A 12,111-nucleotide genomic window follows, 5' to 3' on the forward strand; every position below is an offset into this window, starting at 1 on the left:
GTGAAAGGATCGCAGCGGGGGACTTTTATTTCTTAGCACCGAAGTCACACGTTTAAGTCTGTGATGTGAGCGCGGAGTAATTCTGCCATCTGAAAAACACTGAAAACCAATAAAGTTTATTCAGCTGGCTTGTTCCATGATGCAGAATTCCTTCTGTCTGAAAGCTGCTGCAAGGTCACCTGGTAGCATGTTTCTCACACTCACATATTCATTTACTTTGCAAGCAGTGGCCCAGAAAATCTCAAGGTGAGACAAATAAAGATGCACAAATGATAAAAAAGAATCTTACTAAAGTAAGATGTCCTTACATTGCCGGTTCATCTCACAAACACAGTAGAACATCGACTCATACACCAATACCACTAGAGATCAGTCTATAAATGGAAGCACTGTTGCGTGGAGACATTTATTCAAAGAGCAGGAAGCAACTTCTCATTATATTCAAAGAAGCAATTAAACATCAGCCTGATGCTGTTGGGGGGAGTGGAAAGAACATGGGGAGGAGAGATCCGAGCAAGCATCAGGTCAGGAGGAGATAAGGTTTACCTTTATGCAGAGAAAGCCCTCATTGCTTCCTCCTACGCTCATGCAGACAGGCTCTTTGTGGCAACAGAACAGTGCCTTCATGCTTCACATTGGGTTTCTAATCTACCATTTTGCCAGTCGGTATGCATGCACAGAGGCTTTTTATTGTGACCCAATCAAAGAGACGGCAGGCGGAAAAACATAATTTTATCAAAACACTGCAGACGAGTTTCTGTTGTGAATAATAAGCTGATATTTATGAGATAGTGTTACACATGCTTATGTTGAAGTTGAAAGCCTTGCTGCCTGGTATTCCTTCTTACTAACAATGTGATAAAAACCTAATTTCCTTTTGTATTTCGGCTATCAGTGATTCATCTCAGGGTCACACCATGAGATGCAAAAAAAATATTCCAGTCATTCTCAAGTAAACACGCCCAGATATTTCATGATTCATCAAGCTTCTTATATGTGAAGAGGTCTCAGTTTTTGTACTGTCCAAAAGTCCATTAAATATGTTCCAGCTGTGAGTGGTTGGTCAGACAAAACAAGGGTAAACAAACTTGATACCAAAGACTTTAGAGAATATGTTACTGATTGATGAGTGAAGCTGTACATTAGTTAGCGTTCATCACTGAAACAAAATCACCACAGGATTTTACAAACGAACGCCTGAACAAAGCTTCTATAAAACAAAGATAAAACCTTTAAAACATTTTATCTCACAGAAGTAGTTTTCACTTTCTTCTAAGCCAGAAATGTACATAAACTAAGACTAAAATGCCTTTAAAGTACTTGGGAAAACCCAAATGATGATGTCATGGCTTTGTATGTTTCGGAAAGACTAATTGATAATATGTGAGTTATTTGGAGGAAATCTAAAGAAATCAGCCAAGATATCAGGAAAATAGTTGTTTCAGTTTCTATTAGAGAGGTTCAACATTCATCTGTTCAGTCATACATAAGCATGAACAGCTAGCGAATTTTTAGCCCTCTTACAGTTATGGAAGAAGCTGGGTTGTGTATGCCAGAAATGAACCCGTTTTGGAGAGAAATATGTGAATAAACCCCAGAACAAAAGCAAAACACTTTGTAAAGATGCTGGCTGAAGCCGGCAAGAGTGTGTCATTATTCACAGTCAAACAAGTCCTTTCCTGTCTCGGGCTAAAAGGCCATTCAGTGAGGAGGAAGCCATGCCCACAAGAGCAACATAAAACTTGATTACCGTTTGCAGTGTACTGAATGAAACTGAAAACTTAAAATGATTGTTTGGCAAGATAGATGAAGCTTGCAAACCCCACCCCAACCTGGAGGTATGGGGGTGGGAGCATTATGTTGTGGGGACAGAAGGAACTGGTGCACTTCACAAAGTAGGCAGTGTTTAGCTGGAATAGTTCAGAATCACTGTGTTGATGCTGTTTAACCTCACTATGACCTCTCTGCTGCAGTAAAACCACCATGACTCAATTTACCCATGCTTATAAACTGTGAACCCAATGTCAATTGTAACATTACTTTTCACCTTACAAAATGGGTTTTGTGGCCTAGTGAATCTCACTGGAAATGTCTCATAATAGGATTAGCCTAGTGTTCAAAAATCATATTGGTGCTTTTCTGCAATTAAAAATTATCGTACGCCATGCTTCCAATCATCTGTTGGGTTGCCATAGAGGACCTTTTACCCTTTAGAAGTTGCAAAATTACATCATCACCTAATTTGCATATTTCTGCATGAGCGTTGTGATGAACGTTGTAGATTTGACAAATAAATTGGTCGGGAATAAAAAATGGCAATAAAAACAATCGAAACGTTTGATTGAACAATTAAAACAATCTAAACATCGAGTTACGGCTGACTGTTCTGTGTCATTCGTCGCAAATTCTGCTGCGCAGCAATTCACACTGGATGCGCTTTTGCGATTAGGATCCGTTCATGCATCTGATAACTCCAACATCCGTGAATTTTACCCCCATTGAAATTTAAGCATTTGTGCTCCGTCATCCATCAAAAATAGATTCGATCCATATCTCTGACAGACGATGGAGGAGGGGTGTCATGCCGCAGCACCAATGGACCAGTGAGAATTACCGCACTGACTAGAATGGCTTGTATTTGCAGTGGAGACCAAAACATAAGGATGACGGAGTCAGTATGAATTAAGAGTTAAAATGAGCCTTCTTCTGTTAATTCTGTTTCCTATTATTACTTTTGTCCTAATTATTAATAATCTGTTTTTGCTTAGTTTTCTTAGGTATGTTTTTTCTAACCTTTTGGTTCACCTAGGAGGTTGCAACAAGTCATTATTAACTATAACATTGTTTTTTACTCTAAATGGGCCAAATTGAAATGCAGTATTTTACTATATAGTGGTTTATTTTAGTGAAAGAAAATATTACATCTTTTTAACTGGGCCTTACTGTAAGGGATCAACCAGCAGGAGTTTTTAATGCATGCACAATTCAGTTTTTTTTGCAGTCTGGATGCGGAGGGGCTTCTACTGCAGCTTGGAGCGACTGCTCAGCTAGGATTGTGTCGTTTGGGAGTGCCTTGAAATGTCTCCAAGTTTCCAATAACCCCAAAAAAGTCACTGAATTTGACATTGGGCGCTTTTTTAGAAATGGTCACCAGAAGGCTCTCAAAGTTCCCAAATATAGCATCAAAGTCCCACAGATGGAAACACTGAAAAGCATCCAGATGATCCACTGAGTTTATACAGAGACGATTCCTGCTGAGAAAAATCATCAATAAGGTTAGACTCTTCTGGCCACAATGGCTGTGAATAAACAAGGTAATGTTACTGTAGCCGATGTAAAATGCAACATGTACAGTTACTGGGACAGAAAAGAACCTATATTGCAAACATGACAGTAGACATGCATCCCACGTGTATGTTCTGCTTCCAGCCACAATGCACTGAGCAGGAGTGAAGGACAAATTCAAACCCCGCAGATCTCACATTCTCAGACCAGAATTATATAAGGCGGCAGCGAAGACATCAGTGCATGTTCAGACCACACAGGTCACCTCAAGGTTGAACCAAACGGCTGTAAATAATTCACCAGCACACACATCTCCCCTGACAGTGCAGGAAGAGTAGGTACACAATTCACACTGCTGGACATTTAACTTACATAAGGCTCAAATATGCGGAAGGTAAAAAAGAAACCTACACTGCCACAGCTTTTTTAAATAGAAAAGGAGGCTGAAAAAGCGGAAATCTAAAGTCAATAAATTTATGTAACCTTTTGCATGCAATTCCTTAAAATATGCACCAACAGTATCACAGGTAAGAAAAGAATGAGCAAAGAAATGGAAAAAAAATAAGGTGAGAGAAATTCTCCACCCTTCAGACCAACACACACACAACATGTAATAGGAGCACCTCAGAAATAATGCCACACACATAATAAATGGGCAGGGGTTGATTTCTCTTCATTTTTTCATATTTTGACCCACAATAAAAGGGTTTTCAGATATGACGACATCTGTGTTAAGATAGAAACAAGGTGGCAGCACCTTCCCAAACTTCTTCAGACACAGACTTCTTAGAAATAATTCAAGACGCACTACAAGAAGGAAATGTTCCACAGAACATAAACGATACAACACACACAACAGAAAAAGAAACTTTTGTTTTTGGACAGAATCACTCGCCTGCATAAACACCCTATTCTGTGAAATCCTTACAGTCCAGCAGAACCAGAAACAGGAACTCCTCCTTCAAAACTGCCGCATTGACCTCGACCTGTAACTTTCCGTTTCAGAAAGCCCACAGCAAAATTCAGGAGCTGGCCAGCATCGATCAGTTTCTCCTCAGTTTTTTATAGTAGAGGGCATGTCAGATTTTCCTGCAGCTGGAGGGCTGGCAGCAACTGGTCTAGACATGAAATTACCAACCACAGGGTGAGACAGAGTGGAGGTGAATGTTCCCTGTAGCACCAGGTTATTCAAGTATGGAACAGAGGAACATCAATGCTTTAAACCCACTACTAACCTGAATTTATATCTTCTTGTAAAAATGAAATTTACACTGTATTGTTATGTGTATTATGCATAAACTGTAGGTGAAGCAAATATTAAAGTTTTCAACTGAGCTTAATGCAGTGAAGCTTAAGTAATAAAAGCATTCACACATGACAACAGAAGGGCAACAATTTGGAAAAATGCTGCTACATAAAAGTCATTCATAGATTTGGTTACCGGCATTAAAATGTACACTACCTTCTCTGACATTAAACATCTTACCACTGCATTATTCGGCTTTTCTATGAACTGAACCATATTACATACTGTCCTCAGTTCAGATCTGTAAATTCTACCTTGGGCTCAAATGAGTCTGCCTCTAAGGTTCTCCTCAGTCTAAGAAAGAAGTTAGCGCCTTTACTAATTCACTCACAAGCTGGGCCTTCATGCCTTCTCGGAGTGATTATGTACAAACTGTGCAAGCATGGTGTAGAAGTTATCCGGCTGCTGAGATGCCACTGAGCCACCAGTAGAAACAGTCCTCCGTGAGCTGCAATGTGAGAAGCTGCGAGACGATAAACAGTTTGCATCGTTGTATTGATCAATCTTTGGTTAAAGCTACAGTAGGGAGTTCTAAGAAAACCGTGGACTCAACCTGAACATTGAGCAAGCACACCTTGCAGGTGCTTTCTGCTGTGCTACAGCCCCCTCCCTCCACAACAGAGCTGCCCGTAAACGTACAGGCACGTAAGCAGGACCACCGATGATGTCAAATAAACAGCTATCTCACATTCGCTGGTAGGGATGAAACCATATGCTGGCCTGCCTATACTTTGTAGGTCATTGATCCTCCAAATTATTAGCAAAGAGCCAGTAGCACTGCTGCAGCACACCGGCAGTCTTGAACGACATAGGTGCTGTGCGGGGGAGGGGTGTGAGCAGCGTGTACACGAGCATGATTGACACTGCTAGGACTTTCCTCCTGGCTCTGATTGGTTGTTTCCGACTGATGTGTCTACATCAGCAAGGTGAGAAGTCAAAAGTACAAACTGTACCTAGCGTCATGACATGGGCGCTACAGATGTTGTTCCACCACCTTCACACCTTTGCGTATCTGCCCTGCATACCTATGCCATATGTCAGAAAATCCCATCAGAGCATCTCCTTCTCTTCGCATATTTGAAATTCTAACACATGATGTTTGATCCCCAGCTACACTGGGCTCCCAGGGATTAGTTGGTCAAATTTCAAAACAATCATAACATGAACAGAGGAAATATGGAGAATCAATTACAGATATTTAGATCTACTTCATGAACCAGACACAAACCTGTTTTGTCTCACTTTGCAACATTAAACCAGATCAAACATTATAATAACCAACATTACCAAAGGGCGAAAGACCTTTTGAAGATGTGTGTTCAGTGTCATTTTCCTCAGTGAAAGGAGTCCTTACCAACGTTGACTCAAAGGTCACTCAGACTGGTAGAAGCCTTTACTTCAAAAGCAACATAAAAAGCCAGATTACAGTTTACAAATGCACGTAGGGGCAAAGACCTTCATTTCTGGAGGCACATCCTGTGGTCTAAAGATGCTAAAATCGCTCTGCTAGTCCACAGCTACCTTTATTGTATTTGAAGGACGGACGCATGCAAGCCTGAGAACACCATCCCATATGGGAAGTTAGGAGTGTCAGCATCATCTTGTTTGAGTCTTGCTGCTGGAGAGAATGGGAAATGTATATAAACTTCTAAATTTAAAGAATTTTTGAAAAATTATTAAAAATTAGAAATTATTAAAAAACTAAAATATATTATCTGGTATTAGCTTTCCAATCCTGACTGACCTAAAGCATGTGGCTTTCACTGTATATGTCACATATAAAACTCTGCCACTAGATTAACGAATTTGTGTCCCAAAAATAACTCTTTAGGCGGGGGTAATTGACCCTGTCTTCTGCCTCTTCTTCAATGCCTCTAGTGAAATTGCATTTCAAAAGGGAGATGATGACTTATGTAATACAGCAGGTTGATGGATTTGCCCTTTATGGATGAGCAGGTGATGCTTGTTCGATGTTATGTCGGGAATGAACCTTAAATGAATGTAGTGCAGAACTTCTTTCCCTGTGAAGGCCACAGATACGCAACAACAGCGTTATAGTTAGGAATGAAACATTAAACCATACACCAATCTAGTGCCATAGCTCTACATACACATGCAATAAATGCAACAGGGAGACATTGTTAAAGTCAAAGCACTTCACATCTAACAAAATGGATTTAATTTCTAAACAAGAGAACATGCATTTTAAAAATAATAAATAATGCAACAATAGCTTTAGGTAGGTTTTGCTGATATCACATTAATGTCACTGTTCAGAATCCTAAATCAATTCAGAATCTAACCCTGGTTTGTCTCTGGTTATCTCATAAACTACAGCATACACCAGCAAGGCACCAAAGCCTTTTCTTGCGCTCTCCTTAAAACGTGTTTTTCTCACTTCTGTTTTCCAGCCCCTCTCTCCTTTTTCTCCTTTTTTCGCCTTCCTCTCTACCAGTCACTGTGATGAAGTGGCCAGAGAGTAGCCGTCTCTGCCGGTAATCACCACGGTAACTCATGGCGGCGCCACGCTGCTGGTAACATGCCATCCATCACCGCCTTCGCTGCTGCTACAAAGTGATATATCAAGATGTAAATTCTGGCCCTGCTGCTGCTCCTCGTCTTCCTCAGTCCCGGTAGAGGAAAGAAGGAAGGAGATGATAGCAGGAAGGAAGGGTGGCGAGGTGAGAAAGGGAATTATGAGAACTAGAGGGCAAATGAGGAAGAAGAAGAGAGGGTAACATGATGGTGGATAATGATAAAAGAAGCATCAAGCAGCAGGGAAAATGTGGAGAAGACAGTAAATCACAGAAGTAACAGATAAGAGGAGAAATTAAGGAATACAGTGTTTGTTTACAGTGAAGAAGACAAGGTGACGAAAGGAGGATAATACAAAATACAGGTACAGCTAACAAAATTAGAATATTGTGTAAAAGTTCAATATTTTTTGCCAGTAATCTCAGAAAGTGTAACTCATATATTATACAGAATCATTACACAGAGTGATATATTACAAGCATTTGTTTCTCATAATTTTGATGATTATAGCTTAAAGGTAAAGAAAACCCAACATTTTTATTTTTGAGATGTACCGGTACTACAGGTACATCTCAAAAAATTAGAATGAATCTCTATAAAATAAACATTTCACTTTTGGCAAAAAATATTGAATGTTTACACAATGTTTGGAGATCTACCTGTATATTAGAAAGAAAAGACAGACAAAAAGTGAAACACGAAGGAGAGAAGAAAACTATATCTATGGTAAAAAAGATACTAGTGCCTCTTTCTATCAGTCTTTATTAACAAGACATTTGGAAAGTCCCTTTCTGATCCCAGCTATTGGCTGGACGCATTTCAAAATAATGTGTGTCGGAGTTAGAGCTGGGCCATATGGACAAAATGAAATACAAACTTAAAGAACAAGTTATAATACGTAATAAAACATTAATAATGACTGATGAGATATATTTTGAAATATTGTAATAAACGAAAACCTAAATTCCAGGACTTAATGGATTAATAATGATACTTTCTCAACAAATCCCATTTGCGGTACTGTTTAAAAGGGCCAGTATGTTTGAATCCAACCAGAAAATAATGCAAGTCAACTTCACACCACTGCTGGCAATCTTTTCTCCATCTTGTTAAAATGCTTAAATAATGATGTCCTCAGGTACTGCCTGTTAGCACATATGTATTACCTGTCTAATAGAATTTTAAACCTACCTTTGTCTTTATTTTTGACATTTTCTGTTTATTATTAAAATAGTAAACTATTACTAAATTAGTACTAAAAAGTAATATGTAAATAAAGCTTGAAATTAGTCCTGACAAAAATCATACTCTAATGTCTGCTGTTGGTATACTGTCTGTGTCCTGATGCAAGCTGGGACCAGGGGTGCAGCCAAGGATTTTGGGCCCCAAGAAAAGAAATGTTACTGGGACCCACCATAAGGCCGGCAGAAAATGATACCACTTTACATAAAACTATGCATTTTAATGATATTTTTGGGTATCATTCTGGACCTGGCTCTGTAGTGCACATGAAATACAAAAATTATATAGTATTTCCTATATTGCAATATAATTTCTAATAGCATCATAATTATTGTAGGTGACCTCTCATCATTTGTTTTACTTGAAGGTGTTTTCGGTGATTTCACCAAAAATAACAAAAGGGAAATGTGATTTTACTACCAATACTCCACTATTCACTGTCTCCCTCTTGTAGCCCCACATGCAGGTCTAATTTATCTCCAAAACTGTAGACTCACAGGTGATGGCATTAGATTTGTGGTGAAAAAAATACACTCGCTGTCTGTGAAAAGTTGACTGCAGCTTTCTGAAGAAACAGGTGGTGGACTGAACCATCTTAACTTTTCCCCCTTATACAGCACCCCTGGCTGGAGCAGTAGGACCAGAGGAGCGTGTTTTATATTTATTTTATTTCCTGAAGTAACATTTTTCATTACAGTTTTGAGAGTTTTAGATGTCCCTTAAGGTGTGTTTTCAAAAAGGCTTATATGTTTAAAATTTTTTAATGATGCATTTGCTCTAGGGTTGATAAGTCAGTGGATGAAAGCCCCATTTGAAATTTTAACTCTTGGATATTCCTGATAAAACAGATGATCCCAATTTCAAAACAAGTCTGCCTCTGCAATTACCAGAGACAAATCATTTCCGTGTCCCCCTTCTGTTCCAGTGAAACTAAAAGCACTCCAGCTTAATCACGAGTTGTAGACGGCGGGAAGACCTCAAAGAAACATGGGTTGTCTTTTAAGGTTTTTGTTTTCCATGAAAAATTTTTGCAACACAAACATTTTCTGAAAACCTTAATATGTTATAAAAAGAACTAATAAGTTATTTTATCAAATCATGGTACATCCCCCAAACAGCATCCTACGATTAGAAGATGTAACACACCGAAGATGTGAAGAGACATTTAAAAAGAGTCTGTACACCTAAATGCAAATTCTAAAGTATTGGTCACCAACAATAAGCATCATTACAAAGAATTTACAGACAAACATGCATTCTTATTTTGGAGACTGCACTAACAGCCCTGCCCAGGCTGCACAAGCATAAACAACTATTCACAAACACACTGATGCCAAAGCGCAAAGCAGAGTCTAGAATCAACCAGAGATGTACCGATCGGAGTTTTGTGGACCTTGATTGACAGGTCAAGGTGGTGTGGCCCTTGGAGTAGGAGCCAAATGCAGACAGGCAGGCAGAAGAAGCATGGTGAGTCAAAAGGTTTAATTAAAAAAAACACAAAAACCTATAACGCAGGTGTGAGGAGAATGAGGCATGGAGCATGGGAAAAACAGATATGGCTAGGCAAGGCATGGCAAGGAATGGACAGACGTGGTATGGCAAACTGTTTTCTCCAGGAAGGACTAGACAGTACAGAATAGTATATATATGAAGCATGACACAGGTGAAAGCAATGAGGCTGACAGGCATAAGCAGGTTGACTGGATGAAGCTAATTACTATGGCAGAGGCAGAGAGAAAACAAAACATGACTGGAACTAAACAGAAATTCAAGGACACAATCTAGCTGGAGGAAATTATTACAAAAGTAACAGAACATAAAATGCACCATAAACAGGACAAGAAATAAAACCTAAAGGAATGAACTAAAGCATCATCTGGAAATAATCATGAAAAGAGGAACAACCCTAAAAAAAACTCAAACACTTTCAATTCATGAAAATTTATATTAGTGATTCGCACTGTTACCATTGCTAAGTGACTTCAGCCAGCAGCTTTGACTTCAATGGGGATGAAATGTTTTGAAAAATGAATCAAAAACGTTTGGACCCCTAAAGTTTAGGGCCTATTTGCATATCAAACCCTGACCCCTTAGAGAACCTCTAGACTCGTTTCCCCCAGATTTTGGCAAACAAACTTTTGTCTACTTTTATTTCCCACTCTGAATTGGTGAAATTGACACTAGGCTTTTTAACATGCAGGCTCAATGTAGTTATTGGTCCAGTCCTAGAAGCTGCTGTCATCCATAGATTGACCCAGAGGATGTGCCATGTCCAATCACTATACATTTTCTACACCAATGACTTAAGAAGTAAACAGACACCTCCTTAGGTTTGGAGATGACACTTTCGATTAGACTGCAACAGGATGAAGAAGTTTATTATGGGCCATGGGTTGGTTACTTTGTGGATTTATGTGACATTAATTTCCTAAAGATAAATGTCGACAAAACCAAAGACAAAGCCATCGACTTTGGGAAGCCATTCCATTCAGCAGCTCCATTTACAATAAAAGTCACACCTACTGAAAGCGAGGGCTGTTACAAATGCTGGAAAACTGTGGTGGATAAGAATCTCACCTTTGGCCCGAACTCAACTGCAGGAAAGGTTTGCAAAGACGTAGAGCTTTACAGATAATTCTTCAAGCTTGTTGAAGCCGTTGCATGGTCTCTCCCAGTGGTAATGTCTCAATGTGCAATGTAATGTGTATGTCCTCTGTTGACTACAGTTAGATAAAAAACACACAGAGGAAAATAGTAACTACTGCCAGCAAGCTGCTGGACATTAGTTTGGATAGGTTAGAACCAATCTATAAACAGAGATCTGCTAACAGAGCAAAGAGTATTCTTGCTGATCTGAAGCTGCTCCTACACTGTTACACTCAGGTAGAAGCTGCAGCTAAACAGAACAAAACAGTCCTTGTTTACTAAAAGCAATTAGTTTCTTAATCAAATGTTGAAGCAACAGGTTTTAAAAATGGTTCCCTTTATGATCAGCAGGTCTGAGCAGTTAGAACCTGTATGTCTCTTTCATGTTTTAAAGTGATATGTATTCATTATATCTACTGAAATTGGGAAAACCATGGTGTAAAATTGCTTAATATGCACTGAATTGCAGAGGATGTTGCTGCTATTTTTTTGTTTGTTTTTCTTCATTTTGTTAAGTTTGTTTAGAAGTTGATGTAGCCAGAGCCAAGCGTTTACCCATTGAGCAACATTTTGCTGTTGGGACAATGAGGTATCTATTCTATTCATTTTAGATAGGAATTTTTTTTCACTCCCATCTGGTCGGAGGCACAGGCGACCAAGGCCAAAGTGCAGTAGACTAACATTTTGTTTTTGCTCATAGAGAAATGAATTCAATTTGGTCTAATTGAACTGATGCTCTTAAGAATAAAATGGTTAGGTTGCTTGTATTATATTGAGTGTTGTCTTATGCACTACTGCAGTGAGTATTCCCTACAGAATGATGACCTTACCTTAACCACAAGATTTCCAAAAGACTCAACATTTGCAAATCCACTGTATTCCATGATAGACCAGGGTGGAAAAAAACAGCACAGATAAGCTTTGCTGTAATATATTCAGTTACTTTCATCTCCTGAAGTCAGCAATGGGTCGATAGGACCTGTAGTGCTTTCAACCAAACGCCCCCAAGGAGCAAAAGAACCAACACTCACTGAAGTCTAGCTTTTTGTGGTAGCAGTCTGAATAAACTGCCAAAATGTCTTCATTTCATTTTAAAC

General features: G+C 39.1%; 1 protein-coding gene across 10 annotated transcripts in view; it reads right to left on the reverse strand.

The window, feature by feature from the left end:
• Window positions 1-12,111, reverse strand: part of enox1 (ecto-NOX disulfide-thiol exchanger 1) — a 153,437-nt gene that overhangs the window by 85,349 nt on the left and 55,977 nt on the right. The window lies entirely within an intron of this gene.

This window comes from Girardinichthys multiradiatus, chromosome 7 (assembly GCF_021462225.1).
Source record: "Girardinichthys multiradiatus isolate DD_20200921_A chromosome 7, DD_fGirMul_XY1, whole genome shotgun sequence".
NCBI lineage: Eukaryota > Metazoa > Chordata > Actinopteri > Cyprinodontiformes > Goodeidae > Girardinichthys > Girardinichthys multiradiatus.